Genomic DNA, 10,978 nt, shown 5'->3' on the forward strand with positions numbered 1-10,978 from the left:
AGAGCTCTCTTAACCTGAAACTCCTTCTTTTGTCACCTCTGCATGTCCAGAATCTGCCTCCATCCTTCCTCTTCATATGCTTCTTCCTCCAGGAAGCCCCCTATGATCTTCCAAGATAGAAGTAACCTCCCTTTCCTAGGGATCCTCATCATACTTTCACCAGCATTTATCATTTTCCTCCTTGTATGACCGTGTCTTCTTATCTCTCCCAGTCACAGCACCCAGTCTGACACATCGTTATTACAGCCCAGGCATCAGGAGGCAGTAGAGTATAGTGGTTAGGAGAGCTTGGGCTCTGGTGCCAGACAGGACTGGGTTTAAGTCCCAGCTCCAGTACTTCCTGGCTGAGCTTCTTCAAGCTTCAGTTTCCTCATCTGGGAAATGAGAATTAAAAAAGGTAATTACCCTTTGATGTGCCAAGCCCTCTATCATGGGACTTGCCTTTATGAAGGTCGGCACTGCAAAGGAGAGGTTAAACTTGCATATAATTGTGCCTAAGAGTCCCCCCCTGAGTGCTTCTTCGTTGCTTGGATGTGGCCCTCTCTCTCTCTAACTAAGCCACCTTGGTGAGTGAACTCACTGCCCTCTCCTCTACATGGGACCTGACTCCCAGGTGTGTAAATCTCCCTGGCAACGCAGGATATGACTCCCTGGGATGAATGTGGACCCAGCATCGTGGGACTGAGAATATCTTCTTGACCAAAAGGGGGATGCAAAATGAAATGAAAGAAAGTTTCAGTGGCTGAGAGATTTCCTCTCCAATTAATGGTTCACGGCCTTCTGGGGCACTCTCGAACTGCAGGAAGACGTGAGTGTCTGGCTGTGTGTTCATGCAGAATTTCATTCCATTTTAAAAGGTCTGCAGCCCCTTGTTTTCCTAAGCCAGAGAATGCTGAAATCTCCCTAGAGAGGCCAGTCTTGGATCCCGTATATCCAGGAGCTTGCCCAGTCTCTAGCACATATTTTCTCACTGTCTTGGGCTTGTGTTTATCTGGTGAGGGAGGCAGTGAAGGGATTCCAGGCTGGGTAAAGGGCAGGACATCTTCTCTCCGTCATGCCCAAACTCCAGGTAGGAGAGCACATTTTATATCCATTTAATGAGCTGTCTTACATGGCAGTGAGTTCCCCATCACTGGGAGTGTCCACACAGAGGCTGCACAACTCTCTCAGGTTATTTCAAGGAAGACTTGCCCAGATGACCACCGAGGGCATGCCAAGTCTAAAATTCTGTTATTGAATTCAACACAAAATTTCCTTAAAGGCATGATATGCTTCTCTCTTCTTGTCAGTATTTTTTTCTTTTTCTTCATAATCAAAACATTTCATGCTCAGTAGAAAATTTGAAAAGCAGAGAAGAATTATCCATACCATTGAATACCACTCAGCAATAAAAATAATGAACTATTCATACATGTAAAAACTTGGATGGATTTCAAGGGCATTATGCTGAATGAAAAAATGCTATGCACAGAAGCTCACATACTGTATGATTCCACTTATATAACATTCTCAAAATGACAAAATTATAGAGATGGAGAACAGATGAGTGCTTGCCAGGGGTTAGGGATGGTGGGGGAGGGACGGTGTGACTCCGAAGGGGTAGCACGAGGGAGATGTTTGTGGTGGAAGAAGAGTTCCGTATCTTGATTTTGGTGGCAGTTACACGAATCTACATGAGTGATAAAAGGGCATAGAACTGTACACGAACTTTATAGCAAATGACAGTTTCCTGGTTTCAATGTTGTACTATAGTTATGTAAGCTGAAATCAATGAGGGAAATCAACAAGACCTCTCTGTAATATCTTTGCAACTTCCTGTCTATCTATAAGTATTTCCAAATAAAAAAAGTTTTTTTTAATGGATGGCATTAAATATTGATTTTTTTAAAAGCATGACAAACCACCCTGTTAACTTTTTGGCATATTTTCTATGAATTTTTTTCTTCACCCAGTTAGGACCATATCATATATAAATTTTATATCCTGAATTTTTCTCTTCATAGAATATCATAGGCATTTTCCATGACATTAACTGCTCCTGAAAACAGTCACTTTAATAGTTGGGTAACAGTCCATTTTCATGACTGTGTCATCATTTACCTAATCATCTGTCCCCTATTGAATACTTAGGCTGTTTCAATTTTTCACCACTATAATAATCTTATGATTAACATCTTTGTGCAGAAATGGTTACCCACATTTCAAATCCTTTTCTTAGGCTAGATTTCCAGAAGGAAAATTATTAAGTCAAAGGAAATAATTAAAACAGTTAAAATAATCTGTTTATTTCTATGGGAGAGGCCAGTTGCCGTGTTGGGGAAACTCAAGCAGCCCTCTGGAGAGGTCCATGCCATGAGCAACTGAGGCCTCCTGCCACCAGCCTGCAACAACTTGCCAGGCGTGCGAATGAACCACCTTGGAAGCCAACCCTCCAGCTCCAATCTAGCTTTCAGACGATCTCCAATCAACATCTTGTCTGCAACCTCATTAGAGACCCAAGTCAAGCCAATCCTGGATTCCTGACCCACAGAAACCAAGTGAGATAATAAATGCATACTGTTTTAAGCTGCTCATTTTTTTTTAGGGTCATTTGTTACTGAGCAATAGATAACTAATACACGAAGTTGCTAGGTGATGGGGGCAGCTTCCTATGGTGGGGGGGCGGGAATTCTAGGCAAAGGGAACAAAGCAGATATCAGGGCCAGGAAACAGGAGAGAGGGTCCTTGCAGAAAGAAGTAGGCTGGGCCTCGAGAGGCCCTAATTTGGCTGGAGGACTGCCCCCACCTCCCCAGAGCAACTCAAAGCCCAAAAGTGCTTGATCTAGACTGGCAACAATACCCACGGGGGGTCTGAGATGGCAAATGGGGGACAGCCATTGAGGTCACAGGCAGTGATTACATCAGGCCTCTGAAAGTCCCTCTGGTTTGAACAGGACACCAGGCAGCTGTAGGAACCCCAAGACCAGGGCCCAATCTGGGGAGGGAGGAGCTAGTAGGGGCTTAGCTGACATGGAGATGAAGCTGACATGGCAGGAAGAGCTCCAGCCTTCAAGTTACACACTTTTGGGTTTCATTTCCGACTCTGCCACTTACTGAGTGGCCTCGGGCAAATTATTAATATAACTGAGCCTTGCTTTGTTCATCTACACAAACAAGACTCATGACAAGGCTTCCCTTGCTGGGCTGGGGGTGGGCTAAACAGGGTGGTACGTGGGAAGCCCCTGGTAGCAGGCCTGGCACACAGTCTCATTTGAAGACAGTTCATTCCACTGATCTCCTCCTTGGGCGAAATTGTGGAGGATTGGGGGAGGGAGGGATGAATGGATGGATGTAGTTACAAGACTGGGCTTGTTTTCTTGCAAGTAACTGGGAGGCACCCTGGACACCTGGCTTTGGCGACTTAGAACCCAGAGAGTCCTGGAGGAGAAACACTGGTGTGGTATGGCCCCAAGTGAGGGACAAGGGCGAACCAGCTGCTTGTGGAGGGCAGAGAGGAGCAGCTGGAAGGGATGCCGATACGTTGGATTCCAAGAACTGGGACAGGCACCCAGACACGGTCAGCTCTGTCACTGCACCAGCAGGGCTGGCCACTGCCTCACTGCCCCGGGCTCCTTTTATTAGCACCTTCTGCATGCTAGACCCCATCCATGTCCCTCTGTGATTATTCCCTTTTAATAACAACACAAAAAGCCAACATGTATAGAGTGCTTATACTGCATCAGGAACTTTGTCGGGTCCTACCTGTTTTAATCCTTGCAGAAACCTTCAAACAGGTATTATTATTATCCGCACTTTTACCAATGAGGAAACCAAGGCCCAGAGGTGGGATGCTACTTGCTCAAGGTCATACAGCTGGTGCCCAAGGTCATACAGTTGGGGAGCAGCAAAGCTAGGACTGGACACTTATATTCTTGCAACCAAGACATGGGTCTGGGTACCAATGTAGCAAACTGGGTCAAGTGGAAGGAATTGGAGGCCTCTTTGAGCAGCCCCACCCCACCCCATTGCCTCCCTGAGCTCTCCAAGGGTCACGCCTGGACAGCTACCAAGTGTCACTTTCATGGTGGAAGGCAGCCTTACCCCGAACCAGACACCCAACTCCCAGAGAGAAGTGGGAGACTGGCCGATTGAATGACAGTGTCCCCCCACAACCTTAGGAGACAACACCCCCACTCTCCACCCCCTCCCTCCCTCCAGCTTCCTCCTACCCCACCCTGCCCCACCCCCGACCCAAGCTGCAGCCCTGAGCCAGGTCAGCTCTAGACCCCAAACCGGCTCCCTGCAGTCTTACTGGGCCAGACTCTGGCGTTCCAGCCTCCCCCAGCTAAGGCCGGTTGCTGGTTGCCGGGCTGATAATTGGCCTGGGGAGCCAGGGGAAGGGGGAGCCCCAGGTGCAGCAGGAAGCGGAGCTGCTGATTAAGTGGCTCCTTCCCTCAGCCTGCAGGGCCTGGGGAGCCGCTCAGGCCCTGGGGGACAGCGGTTCTTAAAGGAGACAAGCCCTGCTTCTGACCCTCTCAGGGAGAGCTGTCTGCAGGGTGCTGCCCCAGGAGCTCCCTGCTCAGCAGGCGGGGAAGCCAGTTAAGGAAGCAACGTTTCCAGGGCCCTTCTGAAAAACCCCTCTGGGAGTCTGGGAAGAAAGGGGTCAGAAGAGGGAAAAGTAACCCCCTGTTGCAGCTCAAAGGGGAGTGGGCACTGGTCAAGACCAAGGAAATCCCCAGAGGGTCAGGTGGTCATTTGTGACTCCAGACAGATGGTCATGAATAACAGCAACTGTGACAGCTCCCAGACAGTCCCCGGCCCAAGAATCAGTTCTAAGAAGCACCCGGACCCTAACCACAGCCACATCGTCAATACCACCACCGGGAATTCAGTTCACCATGCAAATCCAGACCTACTGAATCAGAAACTTCGGAGCGGTTCCAGCCATCCGTGTTTTTTACCAACCATCTAGGTGATTCTGATGCATGCTCAAGTTTGAGAACTCCTGGTATAATCTGACAGAACCCAGGAACTGGGTTTGCCCTGTAAACTTCATTTGTTCACAAATTTGTTCATTCATTTATTAAACATTTTTTAGCACCTTCTGTGTGCTAAACCCCATGTGAAGCCCCACGAGGAACCTCAAGTTGGTTAAGTTACAGTTCCCATCCTACAGACAGACTAACTGGTATGTACAAGACAAGACAAAGAGAGCCCTGAAAAGAGCTGATCTTTCTTGTTTGGGGGATTAGGGAGGGCTTCCCAGAGGAGGTGGCTTTGAGCTAGGCCTTGAAGGATGAGTAAGAATAACCAGACAGAGAAGAAAAGGACCAGGATTCAGGAATATTCTTTTGAAACCAAAACCTAATTTTTAAAAGCATCTTATTGCTTTGGGGGTGAATTCAAGTACCTCAGCACAAGTTTCTTCATGATTTAGCCAGTATCTCTCTCACCAACCCCATGTCCTCTCACTCCACATCTCCATTCTTATATTTGAGTAAATCTGAATTTCTCATGGACACACACACACACACACACACACACACACAGCTATTTCTTGTTGCCAGGGCTTCACTTGTGCTGTTCCTTCTGCCTGGAATGCCCACCTCACGCCTCTTAACCCAACATCCACTCACCCTCAAGGACTCAGCTCAGGTGCTTTCTCCTCCAGGAAGCCCTCCTGTCTCCTCCTAGATGGTTGAGCGTCATCCTCTAAGTCTCATAAAATCTGGAACACAGGTGCATCTATACCCATACAGAACTGTCTTTGAAAACCTGCTTTATGTTAATCCCCCTGTTAGAATGTGAAATTCTTGTGAATAGGCATCTTCTTCAACTATGTGTTCCTAGGGCAATGCCTAACATGCAGTAGGCTTTCAATAAATATTTATTTAGCGAAGGAAAGAAGGCAGGGAGAATGTTAAATAGGAGCTCCTAGAAAAAAAGAATGTGCAAACGATGGAGAGTCTGACAAGGAACACATCCTGAAGGTGAGGGTGCAAAATGCCTTCCTCTACACAGACTCAGAGCAGAGAAGGTTCTTGGCAGTTAGGAGCCTCTGGCCACCTGCTTGCTGGCTTGACAGATGTGGGTTATGTGCTTTGAAACAAGTTGCCATCAGTTGAGTGTTGCTGATGAAATGTTCCAGTATGTCAGGCTAAGTCGGAATCCGTCTAAGTCCCTTTAGCTGTAGTTGGTTTCTGAGTTGAGATACAGACTTAGTATTTCTCAAGAATCCCACAGTCACATGAAAAGATGCTTAACATCATTAGCCACCAAGGAAATACAAATTAAGTCTACCGTGGGATACCACTACAGACCTATCAGAATGGCAAAAGTTTTGAAGACTGACAATACCAAGTGCTGGAAAGATGCAGAGCAACTGGAACGCTGCTGGTGGATTTGTAAAATGATACAGCCTGTGCCAGTTTAGATGTATTACATCTCCCCAAACGCCATGTTCTTTAATGCAATCTTCTGGAGGCAGATGTATTTAGTCTTGATTAGGTTGGAAACCTTCGGATTGGGTTGTTTTCATGGAGATGTGACCCACCCAACTGTAGGTGATAACTCTATTAGATTATTTTCATGGAGGTGTGGCCCCGCCCATTCAGACTGGGTCTTGATTGGTTACTGGAGTATTTTAAAAAGAGCCACACACCCTCTCTCTCTAGCCAAGCCACCTCGGCAGGTGAACCAACTGCCCTCCCCTCTATGTGGGATCTGACCCCCAGGGGTGGAAGTCTCTCTGGCAACACAGAATATGACTCCCAGGGATAAGCCTGAACTAAATCGTGGGATTGAGAACACATTCTTGACCAAAAAGGGGGTGTGAGATGAAATGAAGTGAAGCTTCAGTGACTGAGAGATTTCAAATGGAGTCGAGAGGTCACTCTGGTGGACATTCTTACGCGCTATATAGATAACCCTCTTTAGGTTTTAATGTATTGGAATAGCCAGAAGTAAATACCTGAAACTATCAAACTCCAACCCAGTAGTCTTGAGTCTTGAAGATGCGTGTATAACAATGTAGCTTACAAGGGGTGACAGTGTGATTGTATGGATGGATGAGTAGAAAAATGGGGACAAAAACTAAATGACAAATAGGATGGGATGGGGGGAATGATTTGGGTGTACTTTTTTACTTTTATTTTTTATTCTTATTCTGATTCTTTTTGGTGTAAGGAAAACGTTTAAAAATAGATTGGGGTGATGAATGCATAACTATATGATGGTACTGTGAACAGCTGATTGTACACCATGGATGACTGTAGGGTATGTGAATATATCTCAATAAAAAAAAAACTAAAAAAATTACAAAAAAGAGCCACACAGGCCCAGATGCTAGTTACAGCTTAGAGAGACATTTTGGAGATTGACTTTGAAAGCAGACTTTTGCTGACACTTTGGGGATGCTAGCCCAGTGTTTGCTCTGGAGAAGCTAAGAGAGGACAAAACACCCCAAGAGCAACATTTTGAAGAATGCAAAGGAGCTGAGAGAAGAGCTGGAACACAACCCAGGATCAGCAGACGCCAGCCACGTGCCTTCCCAGTTAACAGGTTTTTCGTTTTTCAGATGCCAATGGCCTTTCTCCAGTGAAGGTACCCTATTGTTGATGCCTTACCTTAGACACTTTATGACATTAAGACTGTAACTTTGTAACCAATAAACCCCCTTTATAAAAGCCAATCCATTTCTGGTGTTTTGCAAAACAGCAGCATTAGCAAACCAGAACCCTCCAGAAAACAGTTTGGTAGTTTCTTATAAGTTAAACATACACTTACCGTATAACCCAGCAATCCCACTTCTAGATATTTACTTTAGAAATAGGAACCTTAGGTTTACACAGCAACCTATATGTCACTGTTTATAGCAGCTCTATTCAAAAGTGCCCAAAATCGGAAACAACCCAAATGTCCATCATCAAGTGAATGAATAAACAAATAGTGGTATATCCATATAATAGACTGCTACTCAGTAATAAAAAGGAATGAGGGTACATGTCATAACATGGATGACTCTAAATGCATTATGTTAAGACAAAGGACACAGTCCCAGAAGGTTACATACTATATAACTCCATCTGTGTAGCATTCTGGAAAAGGCGAAACTGTAGAGACAGAGAACAGGTTGTCAGGCCTTGGGGTACAAGAAGAGTTTGACTACAAAGGGGTAGCTTGAGAGCATTTTGAGGGTGATGGGAATGTTCTCTATCCTGATCTATCCTTGATCTGTGCATGTGTTAAAATTTGTAGAATTATATACCAAAAACAATGAATTTTACTGTATGAAAATTAATAAATTTTAATAGAGTAAAAAAAAAAAAAAGAATCCCAAGGGACATGGCAGTCCCTAGGCCCTCCCATTGTCTTGTCTGTGGTAACCAGTGTCTGTCCACCTCGAGCTCTTTAAACAGGGTCAGCTGGCCCATGCACCCAGCCTGGGTGACCCACAAAAGCAAGCTCTGAGTCTGACTGATGCTCCAGGTGAGCTCATAGGATTGAACATATCTCCAAACAATTCATCCACCTAGTTTGATCTCCAAATCATCTCCACGAAGGCAACCGGCTTTGTCTTGTTCGCCACTGTATTCCCTAAGGACCTAGAACAATGCTTGGTATATAATACTCATTAAATATTTGTTGAATCAATAGTTCTCATCTCTTTATCTCACTGGCTTTAACCCCCTGAATCTATTCCCTTTGTTATGAGCCCAGGGCTGGCGCCACTGGGCTCTGGACTCATTACAAAGGATGGCACCTGTTCTAGTTTGCTAATGCTGCCGGAATGCAAAACACCAGAGATGGATCGGCTTTTATAAAACGGGGTTTATTTTGTTACACAGTTACAGTTTTAAGGCCATAAAGTGTCAATTGTAACACATCAGCAATCGGGTACCTTCACTGGAGGATAGCCAATGGTGTCTGGAAAACCTCTGTTAGCTGGGAAGGCACGTGGCTGGCATCTGCTCCAAAGTTCTGGTTTCAAAATGGCTTTCTCCCAGGATGTTCCTCTCTAGGCTGCAGTTCCTCAAAAATGTCACTCTTAGTTGCACTTGGGATATTTGTCCTCTCTCAGCTTCTCCAGAGCAAGAGTCTGCTTTCAACGGCTGTCTTCAAACTCTCTCTCATCTGCAGCTCCTGTGCTTTCTTCAAAGTGTCCCTCTCGGCTGTAGCTCCTCTTCAGAATGTTACTCACAGCTGCACCCAGTTCCTTCTGTTTGTCAGCCCATTTATATGGTTCCACTGATTGAGGCCCACCCTGAATGGGTGGGGCCATGCCTCCATGGAAATATCTCATCTGAATTATCACCTACAGTTGGGTGGGGCACATCTCCATGGAAACACTCAAAGAATTACGATCTAATTAACACTGATAGATCTGCCCACACAAGATTACATCAAAGATAATGGCATTTGGGGGCCATAATACATTCAAACTGGCACAGTACCCAGGATTCCACTTAGGACAAAGGATATGTCAAGGGCCTTGTGGACTGAGAAGCTACCTTAGGCTTACTAGATGCCGCACCCACACCTTGACTGCAGTGTGTATTTCTGTGTGTGCTGGGAGGCACTCTGGTTCAGTCTCAGTGTTTGTGTGTTCCTTTTACTCCACTTAGCGCCCCATAGTTGCAGATAACAGGAAGTGGGATGTTCAGTCATTCGGGGTGTAATAAAGCTCTCTGGTTCTGGGTTTCTGCCTGTTTCCCTGCAGACTGGTTGAAACTGAAGATTATGTGTGTCCAAACAATGCTCACAACCTCTGCCATTCACACCTGGTCAGGGACCCACCTCCACTGGGAGTCATTATGCAGTTCACACAGGTGGCCATTTAAGACTCACTATTTTCTTTACCATAATCTTAGGTACAAATAATACCCAGGCAGGTAGATCACTAGTTAATGGCACAGGTACAGAGTAGTTTTCTTCAGCTTTTTCAGAACCATGGTTTGTTCACCCTGCATTACCCCACCCCCACTCTGACCAAAGAAGGTTTTTTTTCTTGATTCCTGGGCATGGAGAACACAAGGATTGTGCACCTAACAGCAGCCAGAAGGCTTCCCTGGCTGGCACTCAAATCCAATCAATGTGGTCAACTTCTACTCTATGCCAAGCAAGGTCAGAAGTCTCAAATGGGTGGCTCCGGAGCTGTACCTGCCCACAATGTGTTAGCTTCAGTCCACACAGTGTGCTCAAGTTTTTCAATTAGTTGCCAACATTTTTAACTTAGGCGAGTTCTCATGAAAATCAGACCACTAGCTGCTCTTGGAAAATCAGCAGATCTGGCAGTATCAGGCCATCCTTCTGTAAGCTTCCTGTTGTTGGGGAACCGGATAGCTAATGCCCTCTTTAGAGGGACAGGTGTCCCCCCACCTAGAGATCCAATTTCTCATCCCCCCTCATTCCTCTCCATTATTTTCCCCCCTGCCTTGCTTCCCCAGGTCTTTGCATAGGTGCTTGATTTCCCTGCATATGAAAAGATGAACAAGACTTGTCTTTCAAGGAATTTACTATAATGGTGAGAAGGATGGGCTATGGTTTTAAAGTGAGATGTGTTTAGGGGTCCAGGGGGCATTCCATGCAGAGGAAATCGCGGGGGCAGCGAAGACGGAGGAAGAAGACCGAAGGACTAAAGGGAGAAGCACACACAGCGCTATGGAGCGGTGTGTGTGTGTGTGTGCGCGCTACGGAGCGGGGTGTGTGTGTGTGTGTGTGTGTGTGCAATTTACTTCATAATTGATAAAACGGTAAGAATCTGGTCAACAAAAAGTGGAAGGGAAGGTGCTCAGACTTCGGAATCACACAGACATGTGTTCGAGGCCTTGCGCCTTCGCAAGTCGCTTTCCTTTACCTGCTTTACAGCATTTACAGGCGATGAGGATTAAAGGGGAGCGGACATGGAAAGCGCCCTGCACAATGGATGGCGGACAGTAAGGGCTCCGCAGTTATAGCTCCCGACCCGACCACGCCAGACACACTGTAGTAGATGCGAAAT

This window comes from Choloepus didactylus, chromosome 6 (genome assembly GCF_015220235.1).
Source record: "Choloepus didactylus isolate mChoDid1 chromosome 6, mChoDid1.pri, whole genome shotgun sequence".
Taxonomy (NCBI): domain Eukaryota; kingdom Metazoa; phylum Chordata; class Mammalia; order Pilosa; family Megalonychidae; genus Choloepus; species Choloepus didactylus.